This window comes from Saccopteryx bilineata, chromosome 1, assembly GCF_036850765.1.
Source record: "Saccopteryx bilineata isolate mSacBil1 chromosome 1, mSacBil1_pri_phased_curated, whole genome shotgun sequence".
Lineage (NCBI taxonomy): Eukaryota > Metazoa > Chordata > Mammalia > Chiroptera > Emballonuridae > Saccopteryx > Saccopteryx bilineata.
The window spans coordinates 106901120-106923120 of record NC_089490.1 but is presented as its reverse complement, the minus strand read 5'-3'; positions in this window follow the sequence as shown (position 1 = coordinate 106923120).

The window sequence follows — 22001 nt, the reverse complement described above, 5'->3', positions numbered from 1 at the left end:
TGATTCTCTAGAGTGCCCTCGTGTGACACTCTTTTGTAATACCATCCAAAACTTTCAGAGGATGTAAGAATATGTTTAAAAACAGTGTCATCACAATTCAAAATATCACTTTCTTCTTTGCACCTTTACTTCTTGGGTGGTCCCGAAAAGTGGAGAACTACTACTGCCTGAGGTCTTGCTGTATCACAAGGCCTTTATCATCATCCCCCCGAACGTGGGTGAGGCAAAGCCTGGTGAGTCTGGGAACTAGGGCTGAGTTTGGGTCTAAGTTAAGGCCCTGAATGACCTCTCCCAGCCATGAGCTGAGACATACTCTGAACTGCACAGAGACCTGATCGGAGAAGAAGCAGTTGTACCTCCTGTTCCTGTCTCATTAGAGCTGTGGTCATAGTTTGAGCTGACCGCTGGGCCAAGCGTCTGATGAACTCATTAAAGCCAAAGTGTTCATATTAACATAGTATTTCTCAAAGTGAGGTTCAGGGAACTCCATCTTCGGAACAACCAGAAGTGCCATTAAAATTTCAGATTTCCAGGCCCCACTGTACCTGTTGAATCAAAATCTTTGCTCAAAATCTGCAGTTTCGATAAATTTTCAAGTGGCATATTAGGCACAGAAATTTTTGAAAAGGTTTCCTTATTTTTTCACACCCTTCATATTAGAGATTTATATTTTAACAAAAGTTTTTAATTCCATAATCTAATGGGATGACTTCAGATAATGTGGCAGGGCAGCAAGGGAAATACTTTTCAGTGGGAGAAGAGGGTTTTCAGTCCTTCTAGATACTCCCACCACCACCAAAGCAGAGGCACATGCATCCAAAACAAAGGGCCAGCCTACTCTGTTCTAACCCTATGAGTGCACCCCAAGGGTAGAGCACAGCCTGGTGGAGGGCCGGCTTCTGGGATAAAGAAATCTACTTAGATAATTGGATATCCACTTGGGAGGCGAGAAAGGCACAACTCACCTCTAGAGGGCGCCAACCCAGATGACAAATAGAGTACACTTAATGGTTTCTTCTGCCTCATCACTTTCTAGCTGAGAAATAAAGTTGCCCCTCTGTTTTCTCTGAGGCAAATGGGGACAAATATTTTTGCCCGACTCAATAAATACATTATTATTATTATAATTCATTTCTAAAGGTCCCGAGATTGGGGTGAAGATCCTGTCCTCAGAAATAGGTGTTGTGAATAGTGGATATAAAGATACACATAAGTCTTCCACAAGCTGAGTCAACTGTAAGGGAAAGGATATACTTAGTGTTATTAAATATGTTAAATTAAAACAAATAAAATATATTGAAAGAGCCCTGAGGTCCCTTTTCTCCACCTTAGCCACTACCATCCTTTTTCTCAAGTCTACCATATGAGGCTTCTTTCTGCTGTTTGAAACCAACAGATGTTGCTGGTCCTCACGAGGAACTTGAGACCGGTCTTGGATGTTTCTGTGTCAAGAACATTGTACATCGGGCTCCTTCCTCTGCCTTGGGCACAGAGCATTGGACGATCAGTCTCAACGTCACCCTTGGTAAGGAACGGAATGAAGTGCGAAGCTGGGAGAAGGCAGCTTTCTTTCTAGCAGATGCTCAAGAAGACCCAAAGCAGGCCATGAACGGAGAAAAGACAGCCTCAACTCTGGTCAAGCAGATAATAAGGCTTATATCCAGCTCTGCCACTTACTAGTTGTACAACCTTAGTTAATATTCTTGAACTCTTAAGCCTTAGTTTTCTCATATGAAAAATTATTCAAAATAATATCTACCTCATCACTGTTATGAAAATTGACAGAGATGAGGGATGTAAAGTAATGCCACTGTGTCTGACGTTCGTAAGTGTTCTATTCATATTAACTACTGGGATTGGACTTGTAGGGGCCACACTCCTTAGTATCTAGCTTTAAGGTCTGTGTAAGGCCTCTATATTGATTAATTTTATTTTACCCCATTTATTCTCTAACATCACTCCTAGTCCCCTCCCTTCTCCCCCTACCTGAGATTTGGTATAGGTCTTTAGAATTTTTGTGTGTGTGCATATGTGAAAACATATAGCTTTGTTTTGTGTGTATGCTAAAATTTATCCTTAGATGATATTATGTTGTAAATTGTTTTCTACCTTTTGTATTCAACACTGGGATTTTTTAGAGCTGTCTATATTTACTGCTTGCCAGTGGTCCCCAACTTTGCTATATAACAAAATCTTGAAAAATGACAATATCTGAATCTCAATTCTAGTGATGAATCTTAATTTGTCGAGAGTGCGGGCTGAGCCTCAGGTCATTCTAAAGAGCAGACACAATGAGAACCACTGCTCTAGATAAAGCCAGCTTCCTGGCCAGGATTTCTCAGGCAGCAGAGGTCCAGGGTCCCATCTTTTTCTTTTTCTTTTTTTCTGTATTTTTTGCTGACATGAGAAGCAGGGAGGCAGAGAGATAGACTCCTGCATGTGCCTGACCAGGATCTACCTGGCATGCCCACTAGGAGGCGATGCTCTGCCCATCTGGGGCATTGTTCCATTGCAACTAGAGCCATTCTAGTGCCTGAGGCAGAGGACATGGAGCCATCTTCAGTGCCTGGGCCAACTTTGCTCCAATGGAGTCTTAGTTGTGGGAGGGAAAGAGAGAGATAGACAGAAAGGAGAGGGAGAAGGGTAGAGAAGCAGATGGGTGCTTCTCCTGTGTGCCCTATCCAGGAATCGAACCTGGGACTTCCACATGCCGGTTTGATGCTCTACCACTGCGCCAACCAGCCAGGGCGGTCTCACCTTTTTCTAGTCTTGGTAAATTCTTGCAGCCAAATCAAGTAGTAGTGAACCTAAGGACAGTAGCAAAAAGAAAAAGGAAGGGCACCTTGCAGCCTAAGGGGTATGTAAGGAAGGGCAGAAATCAGTCCTACCTCTCTGCCCCCTCTATAAGAGTAATGGATCAATATGTTGCTGATTTGCCTATTTAATCACACAGTATTTATCAAGAACTTCTGTTCAACCTTTTTATGAGAATCAGGTCCTTTGAAGCACCTTTGGTAAATTTACCCCTTTGGTAAATTTTCTCCCTTAAGGATTTTTATTGAAAGCAGAGCCTCCATTTCCTATGTGACTTCAGCAATAGTTAATGCCTCAGCTGGTATATCATTACCCTCTTCCTCTTGCCAGACATCCCTATACATAACGCCACCACAGACTAATTTATTTGTTGTGCATCTTTATTATAGAGTTTCTATAGAGACATTGTCTCATTTCACCCCTGCAAAAATTCTATGAGGTAAGTCTCACCTTTCATGTGAAAAAAAACTGGGCTCCTATTGGTTAAGTGACTTTCCCAAGGTCATACATACATCTTCAGAATTTCATCCCACATTCCTTAGATTGGTATAACCTTTCATTAATGCTGTTGGGCCTTCTGGAAAAATAAATAGGATGAGAGAAGACTCTCCTGGTGCAACAAGATGGTAAGCAGCCCTGCTTTTGTGTTGGATGGTAATTATTAAAAGGTGATGTGCACATCCATTAACCATTTTATTTAAACATAAAACATATCAGTGTACATCATGAACCAGACTTTTGATGTAGAACCCAGACATTTTCTTTGGCTTTTAAAAAGTTTTCTAATTGGAGTTCCAACAATAATCTCTAACATAGACTACACCCATAATATACATTTTAGGGTTTCTATTTTCTATTTTCTTAGAATAGAAATTGATTGCCCTTCTGAAGAAGTCTAGGTGTAAAATTCCATTAAAATTTTCTTAATTAAAATTTTAAACATATAGACCAGTTGAAAGACTAGCATAATAAACACTAAAATAAATATTCACTGCCTAAATGAAACAACTTGTAACCTACTGCTATATTTACCTTACTCCTCAACATATAGAAAGACCTATGTCTACATCCATTCATCTGTCATCTATCTATACCTGTTTTTGCTAAATATTTGAAAATATATTATAGACATCATAACACTTCCCCTAAACATAAAATCATGTACCTCTTGGGGATGAAAATATACCTCTATATCATTTCACACAATGAAAAAAATAGCAATAATTTTATAATAACATCTGATATCAAGCCTTCAGATTTCCCCAGCTGTCACAAGATTGTCACGTGGAAGATTTTTTGTGTGTGTTGTTTTCTTATTTTTTCAACCACTATCCAGCCCTGGTTGATGTGCTGAATTTGTGTGTGTGTGTGTGTGGGGGGGTTTCTCACCTTTGTTTTGTTTTGTTCCTCCTTAGCAGTGACTTTATAGGGCTCAGGTCATTTGATACAGTATCCAGTATTTTGGATTTATCTGAGTATTTTCTTGTGGTATCATGGTTTCTCTTTACCTTGCATTTACTGTAAACTGGAAGTTAGATTTAAATGCTTGGATAGATTCAGGTTAAATATTTTGGGCAAAATTTGTCACTGGCAATGCTGTGTATGCCGTATGGCATCACATCTTCTGTAGGCATTTTTGGTGAACAGACACAAGCATTTTTCTTGGGTACATACCTGCAATAGAATTGCTGGATCAAAGTTTGTACAAATGCTCAGTTTTCCCAAGTAGTTGTACCAATTTACGCTCTTACCTGCAGTATCTGAATACCAATGGGGTGCCACATTTGTCAACATTTAAAATTGTTATTCTACTTGGTTTGTAATTGTATCAGACTGTGATTTTAATTTGCCTTCTGATGATCTCAAGGACCTTTTCATGTGCTTATTGATCATTTAACATTTAGATGTGAAATGCTTCTTCTTTTGTGCATTTTTAAATTGGTTTGTTTGTCTTTTTTATAACTGGCAATTTATATATCTTAATCCCTCCCCTTTTTGCATCCATCCCCAAACTCCCCTCCCATCTGGCAACCATCAATTTATTCTTTGTATCTGTTAGCTTGTTTCGATTTTGTTGGTTCATTTATTTTGTTTTTGAGAGTCCACATATAAGTAAAATTATATGGTGTTTGTCTTTCTCTGTTTTTGACTTACTTCATTTAACATGATACCCTCTAGGTTCATCCATGTTGTCACAAAAAACAAGATTTCCTTCTTTTTATAAATAATACTCTATTATATATATACACCACTTCTCCATTCACCTATCAGTGGACACTTGGGCTGTTTCCATATCTTGGTACTGTAAATAATACTGCAATAAACACAAGGGTGCATATGTCTTTTCAAATTAGCATTTTGGATTTCTTCAGACAAATACTCAGAAGCGAAATTGCTGGGTCATATGGTAGTTCTATTTTTAATTTTTGAGAAGCCTCCACACTGTTTTCTATAGTGGCTACACCAATATACAATCCCACCAACAGTGCAGGAGGGTTCCCTTTTCTCCACATCTTCACCAACACTTGTTTTATTGATGACAGCCATTTTGACAAGTTATATCTCAGCGTGGTTCTAATTTGCATTTTCCTAGTGATTAGTGGTGCTGAGCATCTTTTTATGCATCTCTTGGCCATCTGTGTGATCTTGGGAGAAATGTTTATTCAAGTCCTCAGCCCATATGGCATAAAAAAGACAAGTGTCTTTTTAAAAATCTTGACTTGTAAGAGTGAATATAAGTCTTTTGTTGATTACATGTATACAAACCATCTCTTAAGTGTGGTTTGCATCTTCACTCTCTGAATAGTGCCTTTGAGAAACACAAGTTCTCAGTTGGAATATACTCCAGTTTATCAACCAATTCCATTATGTTTAGTGATTTTATATCCTGTTTCAGAAATCTTTGCCCAACTTATATCATGATGATATTCTCTACATTATCTTCCACAAACAGTATTGGTGGGGGTTTTTTCTTTTACACTGAGACTCACAGTCCATCTGGAATTACATTTTTAAGAGTATGGTGTGAAAACAGGGGTTAATATAATTCTTCCACTTGACCAGACATTTTATTGAAAAGATTATCCTCTCTTCACTGCTTTGTTATGCTCCTTTGTCATGAATCAAGTGTTCATATATTTTTGGTTCTCTATCTAGACTATATTTTGCTCCATTGGTTTGTCTGTTGTTGTCCCGATAATACCATGATGTTTTAATTATTATAGCTATATAACTATAATACCCAGTAGTATAGGAGGTCCAAACTTGTTCTTCCTCTTTTGTAACTGGGAGGCTATTGCATTTCTGTGAAAAATTTTAAGTCAACTTGATAATATCTAATAGAAGCTACTAAATTTTGGTTAAGATAAAATTAACTCTATAGAGTATTTTGGGGAGAATCCATGGTATATTTCTATCTTTATTTATATCTTGTTTAGTTTTTCTTATAATATTTTTAGTTTTGCTTGAGTCTCTTACTAATACTAATGTATTATTTGTAGATTATTTTGGATTGTCAATCCTTATGCAAATGCTAGGCCCTCCAATACAATGCTGATAGTGGTAATACAATAGTGAGTGTCCATTTCTTTCTCAACCTCAATCTCAGAAAAAAAATTTTATGATAGTTCATCATTAAATATCAAGTTTGCTATAAGGTTTTATAATTTTTTTAAAATTAAGAAAGTTCCCTATATTTCTAGTTTTCCATGATTATTTTATGCCATGTACGGATATTGAATTTTGTTAAATATTTTTCACAACTATTGATATGATTACTTAGTTTTTCTTTTTTTATTAATGTATTGAATTATAGTGGCGATTTTCTAATGTTAAATCAACTGTGCTTTGTTGGAGAAAAAAACCTGACTTGGTCACAATGTATACTCTTTTTGTATAAGGTCTACTGGAAAGTTCTGTCCATTTTTGGAATAAAACAAAATACAAATTTTTCTTACTGTCAATAAACTTTATTAAATAATATAATTGCCATTATTATTAATGATTTCTTGCCAGCGTGAGGGCAATTTGTATATCCCATTTTTGAAAAATGTTTTATCTTTTGATGTGAAAAATTGAACCAGTGCTTGTTTGATATCTTCTTCAGTTTTGAAATTTTTTGCCCTTCAAAAAATTTTGTAAAGACAAAAACAAGTGATAGTCAGAGGGTGCTAAGTTCAGGGAATATGGTGGATGTGACAAACATGTTTCTGTAGCATTTCTTCTTTGTTGAAATTCGTACAAATTACAGTGGCATAAGTAAACTTTATCAGTAGCCATGGGTACACTACAGCTTCACACATAAGACTAATGTGAATCAACTTTGTTTTAGTTAATTTGCTACATCAGTATGTATACATTAAGTGATAAAAATAGAGAGGCACACATGCGCCAAATAAACATGTGCTTACATGTCGAAACTTGTTGTGATAGAAATGGACAGAACTTTCTGGTAGACCTTATATATCTTATTTATATAATTTTTGTTAAAAATATCATGAATATTCATGAGAAAAACTGAATTTTTTTTGTAATATTTTTCAGGTATCTAGGTTTGCTGGTCTAATAAGAGTTGAGAAGTATTCTTTGTGTGAGAAAGTCTATATAAGATTTGTGTTATTTCTTCCTTAAGTATTTGGAAGAATTCATTACTAAAACCATCTGGGCCTAGATTTTTTTTATAGGAAGATTTAAATTATAGATTTACTGTTTTGAATAGATATGGAATTATTTAAATGTTTATATCCTCTTGTGTTTTTCTAGGAATTTTTCCATTTTATCTCAGTTGACAAGTTTATTCATAAAAAATGTTTATAATAACCTATAATTATCTCTTTAATGTCTGTCCTCTCATTTATACTGGTTATTTGTGCTTTCTCTTTCTCTTTCTTTTAATTATTTTTGGGGGGGTTATCAATTTTATTAGTCTATTCAAGAAAACAAATTTTGGTCTTGCTGATTATTTTCTTTTGAATGTTTATTTTTTTATTTTGTTAATTTCTGCTCTTATCTTTATTATTTCCTTCCTTTTACTTTCTTTGGATTTAATTTGCTATTCTTTTGCCAACTTTTTTGATAGATATTTAAGCATTGATTTTTGTCTTTTCTTCTTTTATATGTATTTAAGGCTTCATTTTTCTCTACTAACAATATCCCAAACAAAGTTTCTTCTAGAGAGAAAGGTGAAGAGGCATTCTTTTCATGGTGGAAATGCTCTTGGAGCTCTGCTCCCCAAGGCCCCGTCGCCCCAAGGCCCTGCTGCAGCATCCCGCCAGCCCTCTCTGTTCACCCCCTGACCTTCTGAGTTGAGGATCTCCGTGCAAACCTGCTTTCTGGGTCTAGCTAGACACTCCTCCTCTGGGTGGAAGGTTTTACAAGTCACTAGAGGAAACATCCAATGAACAAATGAAGGACAGATGGACATTCCATATATCATCATTTAATTTGAAACATTTTTTAAATCTTAACCTCATTTTTAAAAATTTGACCCATGGGTTATTTTAGAGTATACTGGGTACCTTGAAATTTCTACCTTATTTTTTTTAGTGTGGTCAGAAAAAATTCCCTAGATAATTTGAATTCTTTCAACTTTATAAGCCATTCTTTATAGCTCAGCAAATGGTAAATGTTTCATGTGTATTTTTTAAAAAATGTTCTTTGGTTTTGAAGTACAGTATCCTATATATGATGTTTGTTAATCATGTTTAAATCTTCTATATATTAGTGATTTTTTGGGGGGGGGGTCTTCTTCTATCAGTTGCTACCAGAGATGTTAACTCTCTAATTAATTGATTGTAGATTAATCTATTTTTCCTTCTAGGTCTAACAATGTTTGCTTTATTTTGTGATACTCTGTTATTAAATACACTTAAAGTTAGAATCATTATATAGTTCAAGTAAAATAAACCTTTTATTATTAAAAATAGGCCCTGGGGCCCTGGCCGGTTGGCTCAGCGGTAGAGTGTCGGACTGGCGTGCGGGGGACCCGGGTTCGATTCCCGGCCAGGGCACATAGGAGAAGCGCCCATTTGCTTCTCCACCCCCACCCCCTCCTTCCTCTCTGTCTCTCTCTTCCCCTCCCGCAGCCAAGGCTCCTTTGCAGCAAAGATGGCCCGGGCGCTGGGGATGGCTCCTTGGCCTCTGCCCCAGGCGCTAGAGTGGCTCTGGTCGCGGCAGAGCGACGCCCTGGAGGGGCAGAGCATCGCCCCCTGGTGGGCGTGCGGGGTGGATCCCGGTCGGGCGCATGCGGGAGTCTGTCTGACTGTCTCTCCCCATTTCCAGCTTCAGAAAAATACAAAAAAAAAAAAAAAATAGGCCCTGGCCAGTTGGCTCAGTGGTAGAGCATCAGCCTGGCGTGCAGGAGTCCCTGGTTCAATTCCGGCCAGGGCACGCAGGAGAAGCGCCCATCTGCTTCTCCACCCCTCCCCCTCTCCTTCCTCTCTGGCTCTCTCTTTCCCTCCCGCAGCCAAGGCTCCATTGGAGCAAAGATGGCCCAGGCGCTAAGGATGGCTCTGTGGCCTCTGCCTCAGGTGCTAGGATGGCTCTGGATGCAACAGAGCGACGCCCCAGATGGGCAGAGCATCGCCCCCTGGTGGGCATGCCGGGTGGATCCCGGTCGGGCGGATGTGGGAGTCTGTCTGACTGCCTCCCTGTTTCCAGCTTCGGAAAAATGCAAAAAAAAAAAAAAAAAAAAAAAAAAAAAAAAATATATATATATATATATATATATATATATATATATATTCTTTTTTTACATCTAACAATGTTATTTGCCTTAAGGTCTCCTTTAGGTTAGTGTTTAGATTGGATATATTTTTCTATTCTCTTACTTTCAAATTTTCTGTATTCTTGCAACAGTCTGTCAACTGTCCCAAAGCTATGTAATTGGCAATGCTGTTCATTTCTATTTTGATTGGCTCGATTACAGAAAGATAAAATAACTCTTTGGAATAAAGAAAATGACCAGGGACATTACATAATGATAAGAGGGTTAAGCACAAAGAAGACAGAACTATCCTAAATGCATACCCACCCAACTGATCTTTAACAAAGGTACAAAAGCAGTTTCATGGAAGAGGGATCACCTTCAAATCATGGGGCTGGAGCAGTTGGATATCCACAAGTAAAAATGAAGCTCCACCTAGGCCTCACAAATGACAGAAAAACTAACTTAAACAGGATCATATGTAAAAGATCAATGTAAAAGATCAAAGTGTAAAACTGTTAGAAGAACACATAGGAGAAAATCTTCAGGACTGAGGGCTTGGAGAAGTGTTCTTGGATTGACACCAAAAGCATGGTCCCTAAAAGAAAAAATTAATAATTTGGACTTCATCAAAATTAAAAACTTTTGCTCTGTGGAAGACCCTACAGCAGATGCTGAATAACTCAGCCAATGGCCTACAAAACTAGAGTGTGGCATGGGGTGCAGACCATTAAAGGAAGTTAATGCAGCTCAGGAGACAGTACAGGTCAAGGATGAAGAATGAGGAAAGGATTCTGATCAAGTCCTGATTAGGAATCATTTTAGTTGCCATGATCAGAAATTCATCCATTCCTTAGTATGGACTGACATTAAGAAACAAAGCAACTAAAGAAATTGGAAAAGGGATTGCCTTGGAATTCTACCGCTGACTATCATTTCAAAGAGCCAAAGTGAGTATAAGTTTTCAGGATAGAAAAAAGAAGTCACAAAATTCCCTTTGGCTTTTGAAACATAAGCACAGACACAAACAAACATTCCTGTCCCCAAATTTCTGCTTGGAATGCAGGGTCCTGGGAGGAGCTGGGTCCACAGAAGATGTCTTAGATGACTCATAGAAGTGGAAACCCTTCAGAAGTTGACATTGTTGAAAACTAGTTCAGAAGGCTGTGGGGGGAAAGTAAGCATACCCTGTAGTTAGCTTTTCTGTTAGGAACTCACTTTCCCTTTTCTCTATAAATATCAGTTGCCATATTTAGACATTTGTAATTAAGTTACATTTTAATCTTAAACTTACTGACTATACAGGAACCATTTAACTAGACCACTTCTTCACAAAAAACAAGTGTCCAACAGAATTTATAAATGGATTGGAGCAAGGGGTGGGGCAGAGAAAGGATAGGATAGTATAGAGTGAGGAATATGAGATTGTGACAGGGTCCATTGTCGTTCTAATTTTGAATCTTTCTCTCTTCCCTCTCTCCCTCCATTCTTCCTTCCCTCTTTTTGTCCTCCTTCCCTTTCCTCTTCAACTAAAAAAATATGTCATTCAAGATAATATTGTATAAAATATTTTTTTCAAAAGAAAGTGAGGTTTTTTCTTTAATTATTACCTTTTCTCAAAAAAAATATTAGACCCTTATGATCAAGGATAATAATAATCAGTTTCTTAATGCTGTTCCAAAGCCCTGGACCCTTCTATTTAATCATCTAGCAGCTCAACAGGTGTGTGGTACATGACCACCACTTGTACTATGTTTAAGACATGCAACTGTTCCTTCATTAAGCCAGAGAGGCAGTCTGGGTTAGTGGGAAGTATACAGAAGTTGGAGTTACTCACTTGAAATTAAGAACCAAGCCACAATTCTTTTACTCACTGCTGTAGAGCATGGGAGACAAACCTTAGCTCTAGAACAACACTGCCTTGGTTCAAATCCCACTCGTAGCTTACCCCTCTGCCTTTCTACAACCTCGTTTCTTCATCTGGAAAGAAAGAAAGAAAGAAAGAAAGAAAGAAAGAAAGAAAGAAAGAAAGAAAGAAAGAAAGAAAGAAAGAAAGAAAGAAAGAAAGAAAAGAAAGAGAGGGAGGGAGGGAGAGAGAGGGAGAGATAGAAAGAAAGAAAGAAAGAAAGAAAGAAAGAAAGAAAGAAAGAAAGAAAGAAAGAAAGAAAGAAAGGAAGGAAGGAAGGAAGGAGGGAAGGAGGGAGGGAGGGAGGGAGGGAGGAAGGAAGGAAGGAAGGAAGGAAGGAAGGAAGGAAGGAAGGAAGGAAGGAGGAGGGAGGGAGGGAGGGAGGGAGGGAGGGAGGGAAGGAGGGAGGGAGGGAAGGAGGGAGGGAGGGAAGAAAGAAAGAAAGAAAGAAAGAAAGAAAGAAAGAAAGAAAGAAAGAAAGAAAGAAAAGAAAGAAAAATGATGATAATAGTGTGCTCATCTCTTGATTGTAAAAATCGCACGTGCAAAACCCCCGTGGCCATCCAGACCCAGGGAAAGTACTTGCACTAGTTTCACTTCCAGCCTCTGTGTGGCACCCGGGAAGTAGCACTGGCCAGTATGAATTTCTCAAGGACAGGCGTTAACTATATTCTGTTTCTCAATTGATTAAAGGGTAACTATTTCTACCTTCCTCCTGCAATTGGCCCTGAAAGATGACCTCGATTCACAGATATCAAAGCACCTGGGGCCTTATCCAACATATAAGTATTGCCCAATAAACATTATCAACCACTTATGACTTGAGCCTCAGCTTATTTCTCAGCCAAATGGGTAGCCTCAGGAAGCCTCCTGGTAGGATAACATAGGCCAAAATACTGTGGGAGCTGTGACATGTGGCACAAAGGTAAGTTGCTGTGACCACCCTGTGGTGTCCTCAGCCTCCAGACACTCCCTCCTTCCTAAGCCCTCTGTCTCCTGGCTTCTCCCTTCCCTTGTTATTTCCCAGCTGCGCCTGGAGTCCACACCCCTCCCCTAGACAGGTCTTTTCCCTGCTCACATATGCCCTTCCCTCTGGGCCCACTATGGCCTTCCTGCTTCTCTTTCTTGCCCACTGGGCTGCTGGCAGGAAGCCCTTCCCTTCTCCCTCCACCCTGTTCCCTTCGGTAACACCCTCTACACATGGGTATTATTTCTCTTGGCAGCAGGTGTCCAGCTGTCAAAGAGACAGATCAGTCTTGGCCAGGAGGAGGCAGGAAGGGAGGTGGGGAAATGAGACCCGAATGGAAAAGCCCCTCCCCCAGCCAGGAACTCTAAGAAATGAGAAGGGTGTGTTCAGATGCCATGGAATCAGAAGGGGTGCAAGAAAGCAAATCACAAATATTTATCAGAGGACCCAGACTCCCCCAGCCCCACTTCTTACCCAAACAAGCATCACCAAACTCCTCTCAAGTACAAGCACAATGCAAGAAAGGGCTGAAGGAGACAGTAAGAGGAGAAGCCAAAGTGAAAGCCACCTGCTCTGAAGACTGGTTACTTTTGCATTTGCGTTTGCCATCTCTGAAGTATAGCACAGGATTGTCACAAAGACAAAATTAGTTAATAACTGTAAGTGCTAGAGCAGTGCCTAGCATGTATGAGCCCTCAGTAATAGTTAATTGTACTGTTTTATCATCAGTCATGATAAGAATGCGTTAAATTTCCAGGAATGGAGATCATAGATTTTGGAATCAGACACCTGGTCTCAAATTCCACCTTGGCTATTTCCTTGCTATAAGAAATTGACACAAAGACAACCTTGAGCTTCAGCTCCCCAATCTGTGACATTGCAGTCTTGCTGCTATGGACTGTATCACATCTCCCCAAATTCATATCCTGAAGCCATAATACTTCCCCCAATATTTAGAGATGGAGCTTGTAAGAGGTAATTAAGATTGCATGAGGTCCTAAGTATGAAAACTGATCTGATGGGATGGTGGCTTTAGAAAAAGATGGGGAAAAAAAAGAGATTATATATACACACATGTACACACACAAAGCCCACGTGAAGACAAAGCGAGAAGGCGTTTGTACAGGTAGGAAGAGGGCCTCCCCAGAACCTGACCATGCTGGCATGCTGATTGTAAACTTCCAGCCTCCAAAACTGGGGGAAGAGAAACGTCTGTTGTTTAAGCCACCCAATCTCTGATAGCTCATCATAGCAGATGAGCAGACTAATGCACTTGACTTGAATGGCAACTGAGAGGTGTGTCCTCTCTATATTTCTACAGGAAATGACATGAGCGATGAGAACAGGTGACATTCCCTTTTTCAGTGATGTTCCTAAGTCAGAGTTCCTGAAAGCCCAGGGTAACTTCTGGATCGTCAGCCATCTTTTGCTGGTGGGGATGAGGAGAGAATGAAGGCTGGCTGTGAGAGAAGTGGGTTTTTTCCCACTTTTACTTCCTGTGCTGTGCCTGACCCCACCCCAGCCCCAGACACCCACTCATGCAAATAAGCTCAGTGTTTCCAGCTACACAGAGCCACCGAGGCTCCTCAAACACACTGTGCACTCCCCTCCCATCCCCAGTGGAAAACCCTAACCCACCCTACATGTCTTGGCTCAAAGTGTGTGCAGCACCTCTCCCAGGAAACTTTTTCCTTTTTTCCATCTTACTTGGTTTTAACATATTATATATGGCCATTTGTTTAGTTGCTTTTCTTTCTGATTTATAAACTTTTCAATGTCAAGAACTACCTTAGTCACCTCCTCCCTCTGGTACCTGACAAATAGATACTCAATGAAATGTGTGAAGATTGAAACAGTGGAATGTCTGTAAGGTTATTACATGAGAATGAGCTTCATATCCTATGTCTGACCTGCTGGTGAAGCCATATTATTCCATTTATTTATTGATACTTCTGTGTAACAAAACGCCCCACTACATAGTAGCTTAAAACAACAGCAATCATTGTAATACCTCCCCCAGTGTCTGGGAATTAGGAATTCAGGGAATACTTAGCTGGGAAGCTCTGGAGCAGGATCTCTCCCGTGGTTACAGTCTGAAAGTAGTTAAGCGCAGAACAGCATGGGTTTGGAGCAATTGTGGACCAGGAGGCTGGAGCGTGGCTCAGCATTTCTCTCCATGTGGTCTCAAGTCCTCTCCACGTTGTCTGTCTCCCAGGCTAGTGTGGGCTCCCTTCAGGCATGGTGGGCTCAGGGCAGTTAAACCACTTACTCAAGTCTGGAGGATTCAAAATGAATCACCACTTGTGATCTCAACTCAGAAAATCACATATTGTCACTTCCTTTGTACTTTATTGGCCAAAACAGTTGCCAAAGCCTGTCCAGTTTCAAGGCAAGGTGACATAGACCCTATTTTCCATGGGAGGAGTATCAAAAAAAGTTGTAAAATGCATTTTAAAACCACTGCACTTAAGTGAAATGTGGAAAATTTGTGGCATCAAATAAAGCCTAGAGTTTGGTTAATAGTAGTATACCAAATGCTAATTTCTCGGTTTTGACTAAAGTACCAAGGCAATGTAAGATATTAGGAGAAACTGGATGATGGGTATATGGGAACTCTTTGTACAGCTTTGCAATGTTTCTACACACCTAAAATAATAATAATAATAATAATTATTATTATTAATATCTTTGTTACAGAGACAGTGAGAGAGATAGAGAGAGGGACAGATAGGGACTGACAGACAGGAAGGAAGAGAGATGAGAAGCATCAATTCTTTGTTGCAGCTCCTTAGCTGTTCATTGACTGCTTTCTCATTTGTAACTTGACTGGGGGACTACAGCAGAGCAAGTGACCCCTTGCTCAAACCAGTGACCTTGGGCTCAAGTCAGCAACCTTGGGTTTAAATCCAGCAACCTTTGGGCTCAAGCCAGCGACCATGGGGTCATGTCTATGATCCCATGCTCAAGCCATTGACCCCTCACTCAAGTTGGTGAGCCCACACTCAAACCAGCAACCTCAGTGTTTTGAACCTGGGTCCTCTGCATCCCAGTCCAATACTCTATCCATTGTGCCACTGCCTGGTCAGGCCACAACTAAAATTTTTTTTTTTAAGTTGAATTATGAAAGAATACTATATGCCTCTTCTCCCTGCTTTAACTGTTGGTAGAAAGTAACTAGTCTTAAGCAAAGAAGTTCATGTGTGTGCAGTGACTAAGAACTGATCCTGTCAAAGACCTAAATATAAGACCTGAAACAATAAAGTACATAGAAGAAGACATAAGTACTAAAATCATGGACCTGGGGTTTAAAGAACATTTTATGAACTTGACTCCAATGGCAAGAGAAGTGAAGGCAAAGATAAATGAATGGGACTACATCAGAATAAAAAGTTTTTGCTCAGCAAGAGAAACTGATATCAAAATAAATAGACAGCCAACTAAATGGGAAATGATATTTTCAAACAACAGCTCAGATAAGGGCCTAATATCCAAAATTTACAAAGAACTCATAAAACTCAACAACAAACAAACAAAAAATCCAATAAAAAAATGGGAAGAGGACATGAACAGACACTTCTCCCAGGAAGAGATACAAATGGCCAACAGATATATGAAAAGATGCTCAGATTCATTAGTTATTAGAGAAATGCAAATCAAAACTACAATGAGATACCACCTCACTCCTGTTAGATTAGCTATTATCAACAAGACGGGTAATAGCAAATGTTGGAGAGGCTGTGGAGAAAAAGGAACCCTCATTCACTGTTGGTGGGACTGTAAAGTAGTACAACCATTATGGAGGAAAGTATGGTGGTTCCTCAAAAAACTGCAAATAGAACTACCTTATGACCCAGCAATCCCTCTACTGGGTATATACCCCAAAACCTCAGAAACATTGATATGAGAAGACACATGTAGCCCCATGTTCATTGCAGCACTGTTCACAGTGGCCAAGACATGGAAACAACCAAAAAGCCCTTCAATAGAAGACTGGATAAAGAAGATGTGGCACATATACACTATGGAATACTACTCAGCCATAAGAAATGATGACATCAGATCATTTACAGCAAAATGGTGGGAACTTGATAACATTATAAGGAGTGAAATAAGGAAATCAGAAAAAAACAAGAACTATATGATTCCATATATTGGTGGAACATAAAAACGAGACTAAGAGACATGGACAAGAGTGTGGTGGCTACCAGGGGTGGGGGGAGGGAGGACATGGGAGGGAGGGAGGGAGAGAGTTAGGGGGAGGGGGAGGGGCACAGAGAACTAGATAGAGGGTGGTGGAGGACAATCTGACTTTGGGTGAGGGGTATGCAACATAACTTAATGACAAAATAACCTAGACATGTTTTCTTTGAATATATGTACCCTGATTTATTAATGTCATCCCATTACCATTAATAAAAATTTATTTAAAAAAAAAAAAAAAGAACTGATCCTGGTAATCTCCTCTATGCTGGATAAGCAGAATTTGCCACACCCTCTACAATTACACTATTCACAATGTTCTGGAATCATCTACTTAAATGCTTATCTCCCTTATTGGATGCCGTGTTCCCTAAAGGATGTCTTCTTATTGTATTTTTCTTTTATCTTTAGTGCCCAGCACAGTGCTAAAATAATGAAGTAGAGAGAACCATATGAAAATGGTTTGGTAGCTTAAAAACAGCTGAATAGTGAATCTACAAACAAAATAGAATGAATGGACTTTGCTTATCCTAGTTCATGAACTGCTCAAAGAGAAGAACAGAATTCAACCTTCCTGAAGGATGAACTCTTTCAGAAAAAGTAAGTATTGACCCCCAGTTTTCACTGGGAGCTCCACAAAGACCTTGCATTCCATAGCCATGGGCTACTCGAGTATTCTCTGAGCTCTTATCTCCAGAGCCAACGCCTTCGCAGGGCTGAGAAAGTCTGCCTTGCTCTAGTAGGCCCACAGCCAGAGGCCGCAGGGCTTCCAGATGCAGGCACGAACGTGCAGGGTGGGGTGCGTGATAGCAGCAGTCAGGGTCTCAGCTGGAAGGCAGCCATGGGCGCTGCTGGAGTGGAGGCTGCAGGAAGTGGAGGAGGAAGCTTTCTTGTTGGCAAGCCCCACCCCTCTTCCATTTCCCAGGAGGTCGAGCAGATGTCATCAGATGAATTTTTCCAGACTTGAATGGAAGCTCTAATAGAACTCTAACAAGAGACAGTGGGAGGTGGTGGTGGGGGGGGGGGGGGCAGGGTTGTCACACTTTTGCCACTTTCTCTCTTCCTTTTTCTCTTTTTAAATCCACACTTAGGAGCAACAATAGCTGCCCTGATATTGTGTCAGCTTGTACATTGGTCTGCAAGCCTCACATAAGCAAGAAATGGTCACCCAAAGGACTGAGGTGATTTGACAAGCAGTGGCACGCATGCTGTTTGACTTTGTCCAGGATGGGATTGAGACATGGCTTCAGACACTTCTGAGGGGAGAAGGTGGGGAAGGGTGCTCTGGCCAAACGCCTTCTGCCAGCGTGATGGCTTCCAGCTAGTTGCTCAGCCGGATCCAAAAATGTGTTGCCTGTTTCTCTGTTTATGAATTATCCTTCCCTGAACAGAACAGCTGGGGCATTTTGTTCTTCATTCTTTGACTACAACTGGGCTTTCCAATTTCTTGTTCTCCATAGTTTAACACACACAGCAATAAAACCAAGAGCCATTTTCTGTCGTATTTCGTTAATGATGCAGTATCTGGCAGCCTCTCCCCCTCCACCGAAGCAATCCTTGGGAAAAGTTCTCATTCAAACATTGTTTTTTAACCAGTGAGTCCCAAGACTTTTACATTTTGGGGGCAATCTGGTTCTTATTTTAGCTAAAACTAGTTTATTCTCCTCAGAACAAAAGAATGCCAACAATTCGGCAGTCCCTCACCCTGCTGTATCAGAGCCGGGGTCCTCCCGAGCTCTGAGGACCGGCACCCCAAGTCTTCAGGAGGGTGGACGCAGGAGAGGAGTCTTGATGGTGGTGCTGGCCATCTGTTTCCAATCAGTTTTATTCTTTATTTCTATGGGACCATGCAGTCAGCCGGGAGTACGCTGAGACCCTGTGTGCATCACAGCAAGAGGCTTCGGGGCCAGACGGCATCACAGAGATGATGGCCTGAAGGATCAAGATCACAATTATGGCATGATTTGAGGCCCTAGAGGCAAAATGATCTTTCTGAAAGAACATTCCTACCATCTGTTCTTCTCCAGAGACCACAGACACCACGGGGGACTGATGATACCACATTCAGGGAAATACCTGACGACCACCTGAAAAAGAGCGGGATGGATGCTCCGGACTCCTGGGCCCCATCACTGATCCGAAATGTGCCTGCCCTCTATCATTATATCTGTCTTTCGGAAGTTTTGTAATGTCTTTATTTTTTCTAGATGGAAGAATTTTTATTGTTTTAGGCCATCACCCTAGAGAAGATGACACACATTATGAGTCATTAGCCTCATCCTAACTCTCTCCAACTTTTTTTTGCTTCCCTCTTCTTCCCACCCTTTTTTCCTTCTTTCTTTCCTTCAGCTGGCCGATATATAATTATTGAGTATTTAATCATGTGCCTAAATAGCCTGGGTACGGGAGGATAGAGCAATAAATCTGTCAGAATGGGCTACATTACATCGCAGTAACACACAGACCCAAGAACTTCATGCCTTAGATAACAAAAGCTTAGCTCCTCCTGCTTTCTATCTGCTGAGGATTGGTGGAATGCTCTGATCACAAAGCCCTAAGTTGGGACCTCAGGCTGATAGGAGTTCCATGCTGCTATGGAGGGCAGGCAGAGTTCAGATAGAGTGTCAGGAGGGTATAAAGAGTATACTGGGGACGGGTGATTCTGATTGGGTGGTCAAGGAGGCCTCTCTGAGACGGTGACTGTTGAACTGAGACAGACTGTGAGAACGAGGCCGCCTGGGGCAGATCTGGTGGCACACACTTTAGGAAAGACCAGCAGAGCCAAGCCAATGCTTTGTATTAGAAACAGTCTCGCCCTGGCCGGTTGGCTCAGCGGTAGAGCGTCAGCCTGGCATGCGGGGGACCCGGGTTCGATTCCCGGCCAGGGCACATAGGAGAAGCGCCCATTTGCTTCTCCACCCCCCCCTTTCCTCTCTGTCTCTCTCTTCCCCTCCCGCAGCCAAGGCTCCATTGGAGCAAAGATAGCCCAGGCGCTGGGGATGGCTCCTTGGCCTCTGCCCCAGGCGCTAGAGTGGCTCTGGTCGCGGCAGAGCATTGCCCCCTGGTGGGCAGAGCTTCGCCCCTGGTGGGCGTGCCAGGTGGATCCCTGTCGGACGCATGCGGGAATCTGTCTGACTGTCTTTCCCTGTTTCCAGCTTCAGAAAAATACAAAAAAAAAAAAGAAAAAAAAGAAAAAAAGAAACAGTCTCAGCGCCCGAGGAGCTAGAAAAGGGCCTGTGTCTGGACCATAGTGTGTGGGGAAGAAAGTAATAGAAAAGGTGTCGTTCAACGCAGGCAGAGGCCAGACATTGTCACAACTTATAGGCCAAGGCAAAGAGTTATTTCAGCTTAGTTTATTTTATCTCTAAATTTATCTTAGCAAACAAAGCGCACATGAGCTTCCAAAGATGTCAAGCCCTTCAGAGTTTGGACCTGCACTGAGGTGCTCTCCCCTCTCTTTCTCAACTCAGCTCACTCAACTGTCACCTCCTTCCAGAAAACCTCTGACACCCCACTCTGATTAAATGCCTCAGGTCAGGGATGCCATCAATTATGCACTTGCTTTGCAGAATCCCTCATTACAACAAGCTCCTTGAGGGCAGAGATCGAGTCCCTAGCATGGTGCTGTACAATGGTGGGTCCTGAATTGAGAGGAATTAGTTCATAAATGAGCTTCTTATACTTTGTGGCATTAGCCAGTATGTGGGACAGAGCTTGGTGAAATACTACATACATGTTATTATTATCACCAAATATTTTTCACTTGACCTAGATAAGTGCATACCATAGAGAGAGTGATTAATAAAGACCTTCTGGATTGATTCTAGAAGAGATGCAACAGTAATAAAGTAAGAGTCTGTATTGATTGTCTCTGTATACTAATTGATCATCAGCTCCTCTGTCCATATTATCTCATTTAATTTTTACAACAATCCTACAAGATGTAAAACAGGGGCTCAATGAAAAATTAGTAACTTAAATAGGTTGAGACCTGCTACATAGTAGGTGCTCTATAAATATTAACTGCTATTATTATCATTGTTAGTATTATTACTACTAAAAAGAAGGGAGAAGGGCTTGGGACAGTATATTCCACTCAGATGGAACAAAACATTCAAAGCAGAGAGCAGAGCCCAGTTAGGAGAGCTCCACAAACAGGAAGGAGACCCCTTTGGCCAGAGAGCCTTTGACTCTTAGCAGGTCTGGGACTCCTCTGAGACTCAGATAAATATCACAGATCTACTCCTCAGAAATATGTATATACACACAGCTCTTCGGAGTTACAGACACACAAAAGCCCATCCATGGAGTCTAAAATAATAAATATTAATGTTGACTATATAATGCTAAGCAATTGCCAGGCTCTATTCTATACACTTTACACAGATGCTCATTTAATCTTTAGAGCAACCTTAAGAGCTAGCTACTATGGTTATTTTCTTCTTTGTAGACAAAGGAACTGAGACTAAGAAGTTAATGAACTTGCCAAAGTTCACAGTAATGTGTGAGAGTACGTGACAGTGGCTAGAATCTGAACCAAGCTGGCTCTTGAGGAAGTACACCCACCCACCACACCCGCTGCCCCTGCCCCTTGGACGATACTGAACTCCCCTCTTGCATTTAAAAGAGGCACTTGCTCCTTTAAGAGCAGATTTTTTGACCCATCGAACAAAAGCATGCCACCTGTTCCTCTTCCCTGGCCCTCACAGACCAAAACCTTTCTCTAGCATAACCATAAAAGCAAAAACCACTTGTTTCTACAGACACCCTGACTGAGAAATAACTGGTTCCAGAGGTATTACTGAGAACCCTGCAAATCTTTTGAAATAATGAGCTGCCTCACTCATGCAGAAACTCCTTCCCCTCCTGTCTCCTCATTCCCTCTCTCAGGGAATGTGCAAAAATTCTTTTCCACCTCAGCGTATCAGATGTACCGATGGCTTAAGCTCTGACCCACAGTACACCTTCAGGTTCACTACCCATCCTCTCCATTAATCCAAGCTGTGGAACAGAGAGGAGAGGCCAAGGACTGTGGGAAGGTCTCAAGTAGCAGAGACAGGTAGCACACCCACAATTAATTATACACATTTATGGGAGAGCTGGTAAGCAAATCAATGTCATCAATGATTTATTCCCTAATTTGCTTTGAGTATGCACCTCATAAATCAATACTAGAAATGGCATTAAAGCGTTGGTGCTAACTGTCAGCAGAAGGCCATGTACCGATTCTTTTAATTAAAAGAATGTGTGTGGTGAATATGTCCATGTGTTATATTAGATATGATACATTTTCAAATTGCTTTTTCACATCAAAAGAAATGCTTGGAGTTTGGAAGAAGATGAAGAACTGTAAATTCACAGTAAGCTGCAAGAGGCCTGGCGTTCCTGGGTAATGAATGGTAATTTGACAT